This window comes from Schistocerca serialis, chromosome 6, assembly GCF_023864345.2.
Source record: "Schistocerca serialis cubense isolate TAMUIC-IGC-003099 chromosome 6, iqSchSeri2.2, whole genome shotgun sequence".
NCBI lineage: Eukaryota > Metazoa > Arthropoda > Insecta > Orthoptera > Acrididae > Schistocerca > Schistocerca serialis.
The window spans coordinates 309,411,748-309,428,493 of record NC_064643.1 but is presented as its reverse complement, the minus strand read 5'-3'; positions in this window follow the sequence as shown (position 1 = coordinate 309,428,493).

Genomic DNA, 16,746 nt, shown 5'->3' with positions numbered 1-16,746 from the left:
ATTTTCAAAAGGCAGAAGGCCCAAAGCTTTATCCAAAAAAAATTTTTTTAATGAGGCTGAAGGCCCAAACAATGCAATACTAGACAAGTAAGGAACTTACCCATTATTTAAAACCCAACCAAAAGGTTACAAATTAAAACCATCGGCTATGAGCCATTAAAATAAACAATTAAACACCAAAAAGAAAAGGCAGTACAGTCAGCGGCGCTCAGAAGTTTCCGGGGGTCGGTATGCACTCGAAATATTGACATTCGCTAAGGGGAGACAGGTAGTCGCCCCAACTATATCCGATCCGCCAGCAAGCCAACCAAGAGACAGTCAACGGACCCACCGACGAGGCGACTTGCTTTCCACTCGACCAGTACACAAGGAACTCCAAAGCCAAAACGTAAAAGGCGTAGCCGCCCACAACCAAGTATGCATAAGCTGTCAAAACTACACACACACAGCAACAACACGGTGAGGAAAACACACTGCCTAAATTTTACGTCAGCGGCCAGGGCAGGTAATCGGAACGCTGACGGCACCAAGGCAGAAAATTCCGCTGATGTACTTGGACTTCAAATAACCAAAATACAGTTAAACTCTACCGGATAGTGGTCATACTTTCGCCAGCTCGAACACTCGCTGTTGCTCACGGGAAGAGCCCCAACAGCCAACCATGAAAACCAGCAGCACAATGTGAACAGACTGGCTTCGGTAATTAAATCAGCACTCCTGGGTCGGTGAGCCACGAACCTAGTAGCAATCGGAACAGCTACCACACACTCCAACATTGAGTAGAGACCGCCAGTGGGCCCAGCCCACTGCGCCGCGCAGAGATTTACTGGCTAATCAACACCAACCGACCGACTGCCAGCACGGATACAACACTAAAGTAACTGAGCAGTCGACATCACAAGCTACACACAGTTTCACAAACACTACAACGAAGAATACAACTAATACTAAAAGAACTGACCGAGCAATGACACGGCCGAACCACGAGTTGAGACACACACCGTCAACCCATAAACGATCGTCGAGCAAATACATGTCGTTCGGTAAGACGAACAACCGACGATCAACCAAGGCCGTCCCCAGTTCGTCATGTGTGCCATCAACGGTCGGGCGAGTCATGGTTATCCAAGCCTCACTACTGCTCCAACCCTACCAACTTCCGCCGCGTCCCAACTCCACGACTGCCAGGTCCAAACTGCCCTTCAGGCGCGTTCCAACTCCCTGGCAGATCCGAACAACGTGACAACCAGGAACTAATAGCAGTTAGCAAAGATAAGACGATAGGGCTTATATCGATAAGCGCCGCTGCTGCCGCTCACGGCAAGGCAAGGTGGCAACTCAATGACACCATTAATTGATATTATCATAACGAGGTGGTAGAACAGTAAAAACAGGATGGCAAATGAGATATGGCACGAACATGAGCCACGCACGTCTCACCGACCCCGTCTGTAGACTGACACAGACCGCCGACAGTTGAAGTGGGTTGTAGTGTGTAATACCCATACATCTATCCAGACCATCACACACGAATTCGAAACTGCATCAGGATTCACTGTAAGCACTATGACAGTTAGAGGGGAGGTGAGAGAACTTGGATTTCATGTTCGAGCGACTGCTCATAAGCCACACATTATGCCGTTAAAGGAAAAACGACGCCTTGCTTGATGTAAAGAGCGTAAATATTCAATAACTGAACAGTGGAAAAGTATTGTGTGGAGTGACGAATCACGGGCCACAATGTGACGATACGATGGCAGGGTGTGGGTACGGCGAATGCCCGGTGAACGTCATCTGCCAGCGTGTGTAATGCCAACAGTAAAATTCGGAGCCGGTGGTGTGATGGTGTGGTCGGGTTTTTCATCGAGGGGGTTTGCACCCTTGTTGTTTTGCTTGCCACTATCACAGCACAGGACTACATTGATGTTTTTAGCACCTTCTTGCTTCCCACTGTTGAATAGCAATTCGGGGATGGCGATTGCATCTTTGAACATGATCGAGCACCTGTTCACAATGCACGGCGTGTGGCGGAGTGGTTACACGACATTAATAACCCTGTCATGGACTGGCCAGCACAGAGTCCTGACCTGATTCCTATAGAACACCTTTGGCATGTTTTGAAACGCCGATTTCGTACCAGGCCTCACCGACCGACATTGATTCCTCCCCTCAGTACAGCACTCCGTGAAGAATGGGCTGCCATTCCCCAAGAAACCTTCCAGCACGTGATTGAACGTATGCCTGCGAGAGTGGAAGCTGTCATCAAGGTTAAGGGTGGGCCAACACCATATTTAATTCCAGCATTACCGATGGAGGGGGCCACGAACTTGTAAGTTATTTTCAGAAAGGTGTCCGGATACTTTTGATCACATAGTGTATGCAATGTCTTGTTTCGGATGCCAGGGGACTACCGACTCTACGATGGAACCTTATTGGACAGTTCTAAATCAAAACATCAGTGGTGCGAGTGTACGGAATGCATAATACCCTTAGAAATAATGAAACAAGGCATTATCAGGGATGATATCTACAAGTTGCCGCTGGTCAGGCAGCCAGCGGCCTCGTTCCAACAGGCCACGTTTGACGTCAAATTTTAAATTTTCCCAGCAAATCAACTGTTCAAAGAGATTTAGTGCTTGCAGCCGGTCGTTGTAAACTTCATTGCACGATATTTTGGCTGGAAAACTGCCAGCCATCTTCAGGTGAGCCGAACGAGGACTGACGAAAACGTTCTCCCCTCCGTTCTATGTAGTGCGCTGATGGTACTGCCGCGCATGCGTTGAAGTCGTGGAGACAGAAGGACCACAACGCCCAGCGGCAGCGCCCTCGCTGGTGGAACTGCAAGACTCAGCTGCCGTCGGTACTGTCGCTGGCTGCAACAGTCGTAGTCTTCTGGCCTCTTCTTCTCTAGCAAATTTTGGGAATGGTGGGATTCCACGCGTTATTCAATTGGTAACCACTGTCACGGTTCATTAGATTTCCTGTGATGCGTATTTCAACGGATTCCTTGATAATGGAGTCCCAGAAAGTTCTTGCTGTGGCCAAAATCGAAGTTTTGTCATACTCCATTGAATGTCCGTTGGAAATACAATGTTCCGCAACTGCAGACTTACTGGTTTGCAGTAGGCGAGTGCCACGTTGATGTTGCGTACAGCACTCTTACACCGTACATGTTGTCTGTCCTGTATAGGCCGTACCACACAGGCAGGATATTTTGTAAATTCTCGTCTTCTGCATTAAGAAATCATGCTTTACTGATCCCAACAAATTCGAAATCTTAGAAGGTGGAGGAAAAACCTCTTTCACATGAAAATTATTAAGAATCCTCGCCATTTTGAAAGAGATATTTGCAACAAAGGAAAGGAAAGCTAGGGACTTGGCTGGGACGTTCTCCTCTTTATCCACATTCCGGGTCCTGGCTCTAGTTGAAAAGGCCATGTTGATTTGCCAGGTCAAGTATCCATTGTCTCTGAAAACCATCCTTAAATGCACAACGGTTTCAATTACACTCATGGTCTGGGATGGGTGATGGCAACTCGTACACAGGGCACATACGGCGTCGGATGCAGAGAATTTGCCTAAGGAACTTGCATATTTAAGGACGGTGTTCAGAGACAATGGATACTCGACCCCGCAAATTAACAGGGCCTTCGCAACTAGAGCCGGGAACCGGGAAGTGGATAAAGGGGAGAACGCGCCAGCCAAGTCCCTAGCTTTTCTTCCATTTGTTGGAAATATCTCTTTCAAAATAGCGAGGATGCTTAATAATTTTCAAGTGAAAGTGGTTTTTCATCCACCATCTAAGATTTAGGATTTATTGGGATCGGTGAAGGATGATTTGTTACTATGGAAGGCAGAAATTTACAAAATACCTGAGCCGCGCTCACTCCAAACTATGCATTTCCTCGAATTTGGATGTCTACACTACCGGCCATTAAAATTGCTACACCTCGAAGATGACATGCTACAGACTCGAAATTTAACCGACAGGAAGAAGATGCTGTAATATGAAACTGATTAGCTTTTCAGAGCATTCACACAAGGTTGGCGCCGGTGGCGACACCTACAACGTCCTGACATGAGGATAGTTTCCGACCGATTTCTCATACATAAACAGCAGTTGGCCAGCGTTGCCTGGTGAAACGTTGTTGTGATGCCTCGTGTAAGGAGGAGAAAAGCGTACCATCACGTTTCCGACTTTGATAAAGGCCCGATTGTAGCCTATCGTGATTGCAGTTTATTGTATCGCGACATTTCTGCTCGCGTTGGTCGAGATCTAATGACTGTTAGCAGAATATGGAATCGGTGGGTTCAGGAGGGTAATACGGAACGTTGTGCTGGATTCCAACGGCCTCGTATCACTAGCAGTCGAGATGACAGGCATCTTATCCCCATGGCTGTAACAGATCGTGCAGCCACGTCTCGATCCCTGAGTCAACAGATGGGGAAATTTTCAAGGCAACAACCATCTGCACGAGCAGTTCGACAACGTTTGCAGCAGCATGGATTATCGGCTCGAACACCATGGCTGCGGTTACCCTTCACCCTGCATCACAGACATGAGCCCTTGCGATGGTGTACTCAACGACGAACCTGGGTGCACGAATGGCAAAATGTCATTTTCTCGGATGAATCAAGGTTCTGTTTACAGCATCATGATGGCCGCATCCGTGGTTGGAGACATCGTGGTGAACGCACACTGGAAGCGTGTATTCGTCATCGCCATACTGGCGTATCATCCGGCGTGATGGTATGGGGTGCCATTGGTTACACGTCTCTATCAGCTCTTGTTCGCATTGACGGAACTTTGAACAGTGAACGTTACATTTCAGATGTGTTACGACCCGTGGCTCTACCCTTCATTCGATCCCTGCGAAACCATACTTTTCAGCAGGATATTGCACGACCGTATGCTGCAGATCCTGTACGGGCCTTTCTGGATACAGATAATGTTCGACTGCTGCCCTGGTCAACATATTCTCCAGATCGCTCACCAACTGAAAACGTCTGGTCAATGGTGGCCGAGCAACTGGGTCGTCACAATACGCCAGTTACTAATCTTGATGAATCGTGGTATCGTGTTCAAGCTGCATGGGCAGCTGTACCTGTACACGCCATCCAAGATCTGTTTGACTCAATGCCCAGGCGTATCAAGGCCGTTATTACGGCCAGAGGTGGTTGCTCTGGGTACTGATTTCTCAGGATCTATGTACCAAAATTTCGTGAAAATGTAATCACATGTCAGTTCTAGTATAATATATTTGTCCAATGAATACCCATTTATCATCTGCATTTCTTCTTGGTGAAGCAGTTTTAATGGCCAGTAGTGTAGATGCCAAGCTGTTGATGTGTTTCGAATGGTTCTTTTTAGTCGAGTCCATGCACCAGTGCGGAAAACATACTTTCTCCCTTGCCAAAGCTGACTGCCGTGTTTCTTGATTCTTCTAGCCGTCCAGTCAATTCGATACGCTGCCTTGACGAATTTCGGCACCACGCGTCCTTCACGTCACCTCACAAGCGATGTAAAGACATTCAGCAAACGGTTCTTCCAGTGGTTAAGCTTGTCAGGTCTTTTCTTGCTGCGGTACATCCCTGGGTAAAGACGTATGACGTGATTTTTTAACATCTCCCAGCATAAGCCATGACGTAATAGTTCGTGGGTGAAAGTGACCACATCATATTCGCAACTCGATATGTTTTGTAGGGCGTCTTAACAACTTTAAGCTTAGTGATTATTAAATTCTCGTGAGCCTCAACGTTATCTCTCTAGTCACCAGAGTATCTATAAAAGAATACTTGAAACTTATTCGTCAAAAATTTGACGTACAGGTGACTGACATTTTTGGGAGTATCTTGACGTGCCTGCCTACTACGAGAAAAAGTTACTACGAGAGAAAGTTGGATGAATCATCGGGAGTCGGCTTCTACAAGTTGTCGCCAATACGTGTATGAAACGACTCGAGGAGGAAACCCTGGAATCAGTCCAACGGAATCCTATATATCTTTTCCTTACGTCAACCACACCCGCGTCATATGGCCACATGCTGGAGACAAACAGAATGATAACATCTCACAATCTGAGTGCAATAGTGTATGGAATTGCTAGTGGCGGAATACTGCCTATCTTAATTACACGGAATGAATTATCGTCATATTAAGGGACTGTTGCACTCGTCTCTCTTCTGGAACTGTGTTATTGAAGAACCCATTGTGGTTCGATAAATGGAGCAGCTGATCAATCGTGACGGTGGCTGCATCCTTTGTAAGGCCTGGAAACACACACTTTGACTATTTAAGAAGAGGAAGGGGTAATGGGTTGTTTGGGGAAGGAAACCAGACAGCGAGGTCATCGGTCTCACCGCATTAGGTAAGGACGGGGAAAGAAATTGGCCGTGCCCTTTCAAAGGAACCATGCCGGCATTTGCCTGAAGCGATTTACGGAAATCACGGAAAACCTAAATGAGGATGGCCCGACGCTGGATTGAACCGTCGTCCTCCCGAATGCGAGTCCAGTGTGCTAGCCACTGCGCCACCGCGCTCGGTGAAACGATGGACAACACAACACTCAGTCCACGAGCGGAGAAAATCTCCAACCCGGCCGGGACTCCAGCCTGGGCACACTGCATGGGAGGCCAGCACGTTACCACCCAGCTAAGCAGGAGGACGAAGAGGAAGGAGATATCACACAACGGAGCAATAGCCGAAACACTACAAGCTTCTGTACTACAGTGCGGATCGGGGTCGGAGCGACGTGTCGACGGGAGGAGTGAAAATAAGATGCTGGACACGTGAACACAGGTGGGTGCGGACAACGACCATAGACTGAGATGCAGCGAGAGGGAGAGGTGATATGTAAGCCTTGTGTAAATCGAGATTCGTAGTGATATCAATTTCATTATTGACTTTGAATAAAATTTTCATTTCTGTTCGTCTCACTGAATATTCCTTCCAGCAACCTTCTGTACTACACCATCGCCGTTCTTTCTATGTGTGGTCTAACTTTCACAGAAATATGTTATTCTGCAGTGACATATCATACGAAAGTTATTTTCATCATTGAGTTTAGCACACTAGTGTAGTATACCAACAAGAATTGAGAAAATGAGTAGCAAAATATCTGAATAGATAAACAAGAGTCAGAGACGTCGATTGCCACCTACGAAGCAGGCATGAATTGACTGTGCCGTCGATCCACCCTGGGAAGTCAATGCATCGTGAATTGCAATGTGGCAAAATTTTTGCGATTTGAAAGCTTATTAAAGACAGCGCCAGATTTCGCAACTTCTCCATGTGGAAACCGTTATCTCTCTTAGAAAACTCTATGGCAAATGAATTTCAACTGGTTATTCTACCGTCGGGTCTGAAAAAGACGATGTCAACGCTAGAATTTTGATATTTTTGAACAGCATAGGGTGGTCGAAGTCAGCGCAGTGGTCTGTTAACGCTGATTTATTGGGCTGTAGGCGCCGCGTGTATCTACGGTGTTCATCGGACGTTTGATGGATTGTCTGCCCGACGTTCGAAGGGCCACACTCGCAAGATATCTTGCAAACCCCAGCTTTCCGGAGTATCAAACAATCGTTAACGGAATTCAAGAGTGCTGCTGCCTTCGGTGGAAGGCATAAAATCACTTGCACTTAGCGCTTGCTGGGGATCCCTCCAATTTCTGACGGTAGGCGTCCCTAGAATGGCAGGAAAATCGTGGACTTAAACCTTTGTATGCCTTTTCCTGCATTCCTTACGCCCAACTCAGGATTATGTCGTAGCGCCTTACCTATGTGCTGTGGAGAACACCCGCCGGCTTTGAAAATTCAGTTTATATGTAGAAACTCATCCTGCTGACTGACTTCGTCGACAATGAGGTTTTATGTGTGAACCAAAGTTCTGAGATCACTCATTGTCTAGTAAGAACGGTGACAGTTCTCTGCACGTAAATGTATTCCCCATCAACGACAGACGAAATCATCTAAAAATGACCTCCCTGAATTTCTGTTTCCATCGTAAACTGGATTTGTTGCTCAAATTTCAGACAGTTTAAAAATTTTTGCAATTTATTTTCACCATGCGGGCACACTACTAACGTGTCGTCAAGATATGTTGAAAATACAGTGGGCTTCAGGCTTTCAGGTTCCAGCGCCTTTTCCTCGAAGACATGCATAAAAAAATTCGCCAGCAAGGATGACCAACTATCCAACTATCCAGTCTGTTCAAAAAACTCCTTATTAAATAAACAGTAAGTTGATGTCACAACAAACCTGAACAAAGCTGAAACCTTTTTATCTAATCTTTTGCCAATAAGAGATGAAGACTCAGTTGGAAACATTTGTGAATAATGATAATATATAGAAGCTAACTAATAAATCACAATATTTGAGTTCCAGTGCCTTAAACTGCGAACAAACTCCGCAGAGTTACGTATGTGGTGAGTATAATTTCCCCACAAGACGTCTCAATAACAAGGCTAAGTTCAGAAAACTTCGGAAGAACAGTAGCCCTTTGTTCCAGTCTTCGCACAATTTATGGTGGGAAGGAGGAGGCGGTCATAAGCGAAGCTGTCCTCCGTACCAACCAGTCAGTCGGTCCTTTATCGACCTTCCGATACTTGCCTTAAGTCATTTAACAGTACACATAACCGCGTCGTCAAGAGACGTTACAACAAAGGCATAACCTTTATCAGGTGGAAGAACTACCGTTTGGGTATCCTGTCGAAGGTTCCGTAGTGCAGTCCTCTCTGTCGTGTATATGTTACTCCTTTGCGATGATCTTCCATAACAACTCGAGAAGATTCCTTTCTTATTTTTTGAAGTTTGTTTCCCTTGCTGAATCCATAGTGTGGTCGAACAACTTCTTCAGCGGCGCTGATGGACGAGGGTGTATTATACAGCATTTTCTGTGTATAACAAGAAGCACACACTGAATGTTGAGTTCTTTGTTTCTAACTCGATATACCACTGGAAATACGTCATACATAATTACAAAATTACTGAGACTTGTTAACATAACGCCTGTTGGTTCTGTCTCGGATTCTTCGGGCACCAAGTGTTTGAAAGTGTGTTAGATGATTTCTCTGGTGTTTCGCCAGCACAAGTGAGTGGCGTTACCAGAGCTTCATTCTCCATTGCAGGTGGTGAACTCGAGCCCGTGCTGGTAGATCATATGTACGAGGAATGTTCAATGTTCAAAAAATAATGCAAAACATTTTTTTTCTGAAAGCAGGTTGGTTTTATTCAGTATTTCAGTACATCATATTACTCCCAGCTACAGAAACCTACTTTTCAACGTAACCGCCATTCAATGCGACGGTCTTAAGCCACTTTACCGTGAGTGCTTGACTGTTCACATGCTACCATTCCACTGGTCGATATCGGAGCCAACCCCTTGCTGCATCAGTAACGTCTCCATATCCACGTACTGCTTTCTGCGGAGTGCGTCCTTTATTGGGTAAAGAAGCGACAAACGGATTCGAGTTGTAGGGTGAATGAGGAAGTACAATGAAGGCTTCCACGACCGGATGTTTCAGCTGCCGAGAATTCTTCCGGGTTGTATGGCCGTGGTTCGTGGAACTCTTCTGTCCGTGACGTTTCGTCCAAAGCTACGTTGGATATCTTCGGAGGTGCTCCTGGTTGTGCTGAGTCTTGCCGATTGACGAGTCGGACGTCGAAGAACGACCTAAATACCGTGGAAAGTGGGCGTGGTCTGGATTTCACGTGATAGCAGGATATTCTTGTCAGTTTTGACATAATGTCTTTATTTGCGGTGATTCCGCTTAACGAGTTTATGGTTTAGAAAGCGGATGTTTTCCCAGCAGGTTTGACTGCTCTTTTCAGACACTGTCTCACCTCTAGTCAGTTCGACTGGGAGGATGACTTTTATGAGCAGGCTGATGGTGTGGCCATTGGTAACCCATTGAGTCCTACGTTCGCCAATTTTTACATGTAAAAATTCGAACATTTAGCTCTGTAAAAAGCGAATAAGAATCCATGTCAGTGATATCGATACGTGGAAGATACATTTGTGGTTTGGACACATGGCAAAAAAGCTTTAGAGGAAATCTGTTGTGATTTAAATAGTATAAATCCTAAAATCCAGTTTACCATGGAAATGGAGAAAGACAATGCAATATCCTTCTTGGATGTTGTAACATCCACGAGATAAATTTTTGGCTACAGTGCGACGAGAGGAAATTATGCCTATAACGGTTATAAACATTATGTATTCGACGTATGAAAAAACACTGAAAACTTATAAATATTAATTATTTATATAATATTCTATTATGTAATTAGACATATCGATGTGCATCATACAAAGACAATGATAATTGTAAATTCCTTTTATGATCTGCGTTTGTCGTCCTTTGTTTTTACCTTTTGTTGGTTGGCTTTTGTAAGTTGCGGACGCATATCAAACTGAGGTCTGTTAAGAAATTGTAATTATTTGTTAATTATTACTTGAAAATAGAGTTCATTTTTATTATTATAAATATGAGTGATTAATTATTTGTAACTCTAATTCCTCTCTCAGTAAGCATTATCTGTGTTAATTATTTCCTTCCGCTGCAACGAGCGCAGCCATTGATAATAGCGATTTGTATCGCGTGTTTGTCTGTGTTTTCTTTAGAAACAAATCAAATGTTTGCTTGATGAAGTCTAAATAGTGCACAATACGAAAGTAGATTTTATAGCGTTTAATAACCATTTTAAATATTTACTTATTTGCTCTAACAATAGAAAGTCTCTAGCAATTGTCTGCCGCCATCTTAACAATTATCTCAGCGGCAAATTCAAATTTAAATTACGTAACTCTGCAGAATAAATGCCGAAGGTGATACAAATGTGTAAAAATAAATGTTCACCGGTGGTCCCAACTCATTTTAATGAAAATAATTCGAATCAGATTGGTTCTTAAAAACTTTTCTAGCTGATGTATGGAGCCGAAATTAATTACGCACGAGTTGCGAAGAATATTGTTTCAGGTAACATACGTCAGTGTTGTGCGCGGCTGATATTCGGTGGTTTTAATGATCATTTTGCTGAAGATAACTGCTTCCATCTTAATCAATAGTTGTAAGGAATCTGTTGTATGAATTGTTATTTAGTGACCCTTACACAACTTACAGGCAACACTTTAACACGACGTTAACTTGGAGTTCTTTAGCAACTTAATCAAATCTTTAGCCGGTAGAAAAATTATTTAGTAATTACTCAATGTAATAAAATAAGATTATCTTTTCTATTTACAAATTAGTTACATAACAAACCACTGAATAACCCAGCGAACGCCACACCGGCGCCCAACGTGGGGCCACCAATGCACATTTATTCATTTTAGTAATTGAAATTGTGATCTATTACAGATACGTAGTACCAAAACAAACTATTAATCATTATTTATTTACTTATTTCATGAACATTGACATCTGCCTACCTAACTACTGTACGAATGTGTATCGGCGCTGGTGCGAGACGCACGATTTTCTTCACATAAGCAGTGCAGCCCACAACATTCAACCAATTCATGTGGGAACAGATGTTCGTTCATGTACACATAATTTACAGTAGCTCACCAACAATAATCGCTGCGTGCCAACATTGACATCTGCCTACCGAACTACTGTACGAATGTGTATCGGCGCTGGTGCGAGACGCACGATTAACTTCACATAAGCAGTGCAGTAGAGTTGTGGCGATTCGTGAATGAGTCGTTCATTTGAACGACTCTAAATAAAGAATCGTAAGAATCGAATCGTGATACGGACGAATCGTCGTTCAAAAGAATCGTAAGAACGATTGCGTGTTTCCGAGTCGTGACGATTCCAAGTTCCAACGATTCATCGATTCTTAGTATGCTATGCTTCGAAGGCAACTTCCGAATCACGCCGAGTCGTGCCGAATGATTACGACCGCCAGATGGCAGTCAGATGGAGGATGCGTGTGAACAAAGGAAGCTCGAAACGAACAAACGAAGTAATACCGTCTTTAAACAAAAGCTTTTTAATTAAAAATTTCATGTTCGAGTTTTCGAATGTTATCGTGTTCAGATTCACATTAAATTTTACTGAAGTAATGTCGCTGTATACGATTGAATTCTACTGTTTAGAAGTACATCTTCTCACGCAAATAATAGTGACAGCGGCAAGTTCTCAGACAAATTAAAAGCAAAATACCTATGCTTTGTATTTAGAAGAAATGAAAGTTAAGCTAAATTTGCTGTGTGGGAGGGCTGTCAGCTGCGTTATGAATTACAAGGGTGATGTGGACTTGGAAAGACATCTTAGCACAGAAAAACATAGGATGATATGAGCCAAACCACGTCTGCCTCACTGCTAGATTTTGTTATTATAAAACAGACGTCTGTAGTTAAATACGTTCAAGCCACACAACGAAACTGGCATACCACGTAATTTTGCACCACCTTTCGCACAAATCGACTCCTCTGTCCTGGCATACTGAAATAAAACAATAGATGCAATCAAATCAAACGTGACCTTTCATCAATTAAGGCATTACACGTATAAATCGAGAATCACACTTGTAACGTCATATGCGTGTTTACTCATAAATAAACTATTTCTGGCATATCATGACACAGTTCGATTCTAACCCCATTGACAATTTCAGACATGTCCTGCCATCTGTGAGTAAGATGTAGAACTTTTTGCATTCCATAAGAATCGTGCCATCGCAGATTAGAATGAATCGTGAACGAATCGTAGGAATCGATTCGCAATGTGAGATTGAATCGTAGGAATCGAATCGGGAAAAAGAATCGTGTTGCCCAACTCTACAGTGCAGCCCACAACATTCAACCAATTCATGTGGGAACAGATGTTCGTTCATGTACACATAATTTACAGTAGCTCACCAACAATAATCGCTGCGTGGGCAATAACAGACGAAAATCAGTACCTCCAGCCATAAGTAGTAATAATTGAATATTCTAGCTGCGAGAATAATATTGTTTGAGTGTTATTTGTGTATATGTGTTAGTTATAAGATCATTTTGTGTCAATTGGTGCTTGTCAGTGATTTGTATATTTGTTGTGCTATATGGGTGATAGAATGGTTAAGCAAAAGAAAAATAAACCGAGTGAGCATACTGACGCAGAGATGACATCAAAGTCTCAGGTAGAACAATATACACATATTTCTGTCGAATTATTAGAAAATTATGTATGATAATTTAGCAACTGATGTCCCGAGTGATAGTAAAACCGAGGAGTTGCCAAAACAAACTGACAGTCCTGGATTCAACCAGTTAGGAATTAATGGCAATATTTCTTCTGGGCAAAGGGCAGAAGTCAGCAATGCTCAAGCTATGTCCGTACAGGATACGCTAACAGCATTATTTGAAAAGTTTACTATTAAAGAGCAGGAGCGTGAAAAACAACGCGAGCTTAAAGAGCAGGAGCGCGAAAGACAACGTCAGCAGGAAAAGGAAAAACGTAGACAGGAAAAGCTTATAGAAAAACAGCAACAGGAGCTCAGGGACCAAGAAAAGGGAAAGAAATTTATGGAAAATATAAACAATATTTTTCTGGAAAGAGATAAAGAAATTGTCCGTAGGATAAATCAAGTGTTTGTCGATCGTGATAATGCTATTACTACCCATTTTAAGCAGGAGATCGATGCAGTCAAAACCACTATTGAACCGTTAACAAACATTCCAGTTCAGGTCAATAGTCTTCAAACTGAAGTAGATAGACTAGAGAACCAATTCAAAGCCTTGGCTACCGCTGTGTAAACAATGCAGGACATTCCCTAGGAGAACCGAAAGCAAGTCCGAAAAGAAGTAGGCAGGGTGCTGAGCTCTGAAAATCAAAACTTTGAAAATCTGACAGTATGCAGTAATGACAACACTGGTACTGACAGGCAAAAGATCGTAGATAATCTGACGGCGAATATTAATGCACCACAAGGAAGACCAAATTTTGGTAATCAACCGATATTACCAGAGCAATATGTGACACCAAGGAACAATAATAGTCGAATAGAATGTACTTGTAATAAAGTAACCACACCACCTGCGAATGATAGCAATTCCATGCACTTAACTACTTTGATGCATGAAGAAAGCCTGATTAAGCATAGACAGTTCCAAATATTTAACGAAGAAAGTAAGAAAAACATACATCCAGTAGTTTTCATTCGAAACTTCAAAAGTGTTCTTCCAAAATCATGGTCGGAAGAACAGAAAATACAGTTTGTGGTTTCACATATTTCTGGTGATGCGTCGCTCTGGGCATTAAATGCAGCAGAAACTTGCAAGACTTTCCACGACTTTGAGAAGGCGTTCCTTGATCAATTCTGGTCAGCGTCTACTCAAGAGCGACTCCGTAAAATTGTTTACAATGCAGAAATGTACAATCCGAAGTCAGGTTCCTTAAGAAAGTACTTTGAAAAATATACTAACATGACCCGGTACTGGGATGAGCCAGTAACCACCAGAGACTTATTGCGAGTGTTAAAAGCTAGATTACCCATACAGATTAGAGAAAAATTATTTAATGTTGCAGACACCGATCTGAAAGAATTTCTGTCTGTAATTGATTCTCTGGATCTAGTGCAAGAAGACGCCAGAAAAAATTCTGACGTGATCAGCAATAATAATAGTCCTAATAGAAAAAATTCATGGAATGGAAATAATGGAAATAGGGGCGAAGGTAGTCCAAAGAAACATAAAAGTAAAGCTTATAGTAACGGAAAATACAATAATAATAATAGTAGTAGGAATCCCTACAACCAAAATTTTGGTTATCCTAATAATAATAACAATAATTATCAAAAGGCCGAAGAACACCAACAACCGAATGGTAATCAGAGACCGTACCACAATGAAAACCCAAACTGTAACAATAGCAACCGAAAGAGACGAAATGACAACAGGTCAGACAGCCCATATAAAGACAAGCCTAAAAATATGCGAGGTGACAGTGAATATTGGCGACAGCCAGGGCCAAGTCATTAGGGAGCCGCAGCAAAATTCTATCAATTTAGGTCAGCCAATAAATTATGTACAGGCTATACCTATAGCAAGCAATCAATATCCACCGTGGTGGGATCCAAGCAGGCCTCCTCCGACTGAAAACTCACAAAATGTTAGAATAGTGGAGGTACCTTCGGAAACAAAACAAAACACTCAGAAGCCCACAAACTAATTTCGGTCCCTGTAGGCCTTCGCCAGGTGACCGAGGCCAACAATGAAGGCAATAGGAACAAAAATTAAACATGATACGGTATCAGGATGGCAACAGGATCGAAGATGAGCTATATCAGGAACCTGCTGTCTCTGATGAGCCACAAAGGGAAAATATCCAAACTGGTGTCACCGGAGCCGTAAATGGTGTAACAACTATTATTCTGCTTGACACAGGTGCGAATGTATCAGTTATGGACACGCAGTTTTTCAAGAAGGTATCGGAGATAAGGAGATTGCCGATTTTGGCGGTTGCAAATTGTAAGGTTATAGGGGCACTGGGAAAAAAGGCACAGAGTATAAAATACCAGACACAGGTGGAAGTTTCCTTGGGAAATGATCAGTTATTATGCACGTTCCTACTAATGGATAACTTGTCAGTACCGGTGCTTCTGGGTCTTGAGTTCTTTCGGGAAAGGGAAGCTGTAATTGATCTTGCCCGTGGGACATGTGCACTTAAGTACCAACAGCGACCCATAACATTAATGCTGAATCGGGAGTTCGGTGCGAACCTTCCGCTGATGAGAAAAATGAATCTTTCTGTCAGCAAACAGAAGTTGTTAGTGTTAGATCATAAGCACCCACAGATGTGTCACAAAAATCGAAATAACGATGCACCCAGCAACGTGAGTCACAACACTATTATGCGGATACCTCGATGTTTGCACTGTACGCCCTGGAATCATAAAAGATTACCAGTATAATATGAAAGTATATCCGCACAAGACCTATTGCAGAGCATCTTACTCGGTCCCCTGGACGAAGAAAAACGAAGTGAATATACAAAGGACCAATCAGAAGTGCAAATGCACTACCCCATGACTGTAAATATAACGTTTACGGTAAAATAATTAGCAGTAATAATGTGATAATATTATGTATGTATTACTTTATAAGATTTTATGTCAAGTATTACACTATAATGTTCTTGAATTATTTGAACAAAGAGTAGAGAATCTCCATAATAAATGTATTTTTACTCTAAAAGGGATAAATAACTTGATAAACACTTGAGTGTTGTTGCATTAAATGTGAGGAATTTTCCCTTCCTATACGTAGGATAGAAATGAATAAAATGCTTAAGTAATATATTTGTTCGTGTGTAAGAATGGATATAACAAAAATATTTTCATAAGATCGAGTCATGTAGTCCCACACACGTAGTGAGTGTTGGTGGTGTGTGAGCTGTGTGACTGAGAAAAAAAAATAAATAAATAAATAATAAAATAAACTGCTTTCACCACTAGTGAAGCGAAATCTGAATGTGTACTGATTTACGTACGCGGTTTCATTACGAAGTCATTTAAAATGCTCTTATGAGCAATATTCCGGTTAGATAAACCGAACATGGACATCTGTCCTAAAAACAAGGTAAATAACAATCCGAATAAAAAATAAAAAATAAAAAAATAGAAATATATAAATATATGTATTTATAATAAAAATTGAAATGTACTGTTATCTGGACAGTTCAGTAATGATCTCATGGTCAAGATAATGTAGCAGATTCTGAAAGTTTTACATTGTATCATATTTATGTGACAGTGTAAA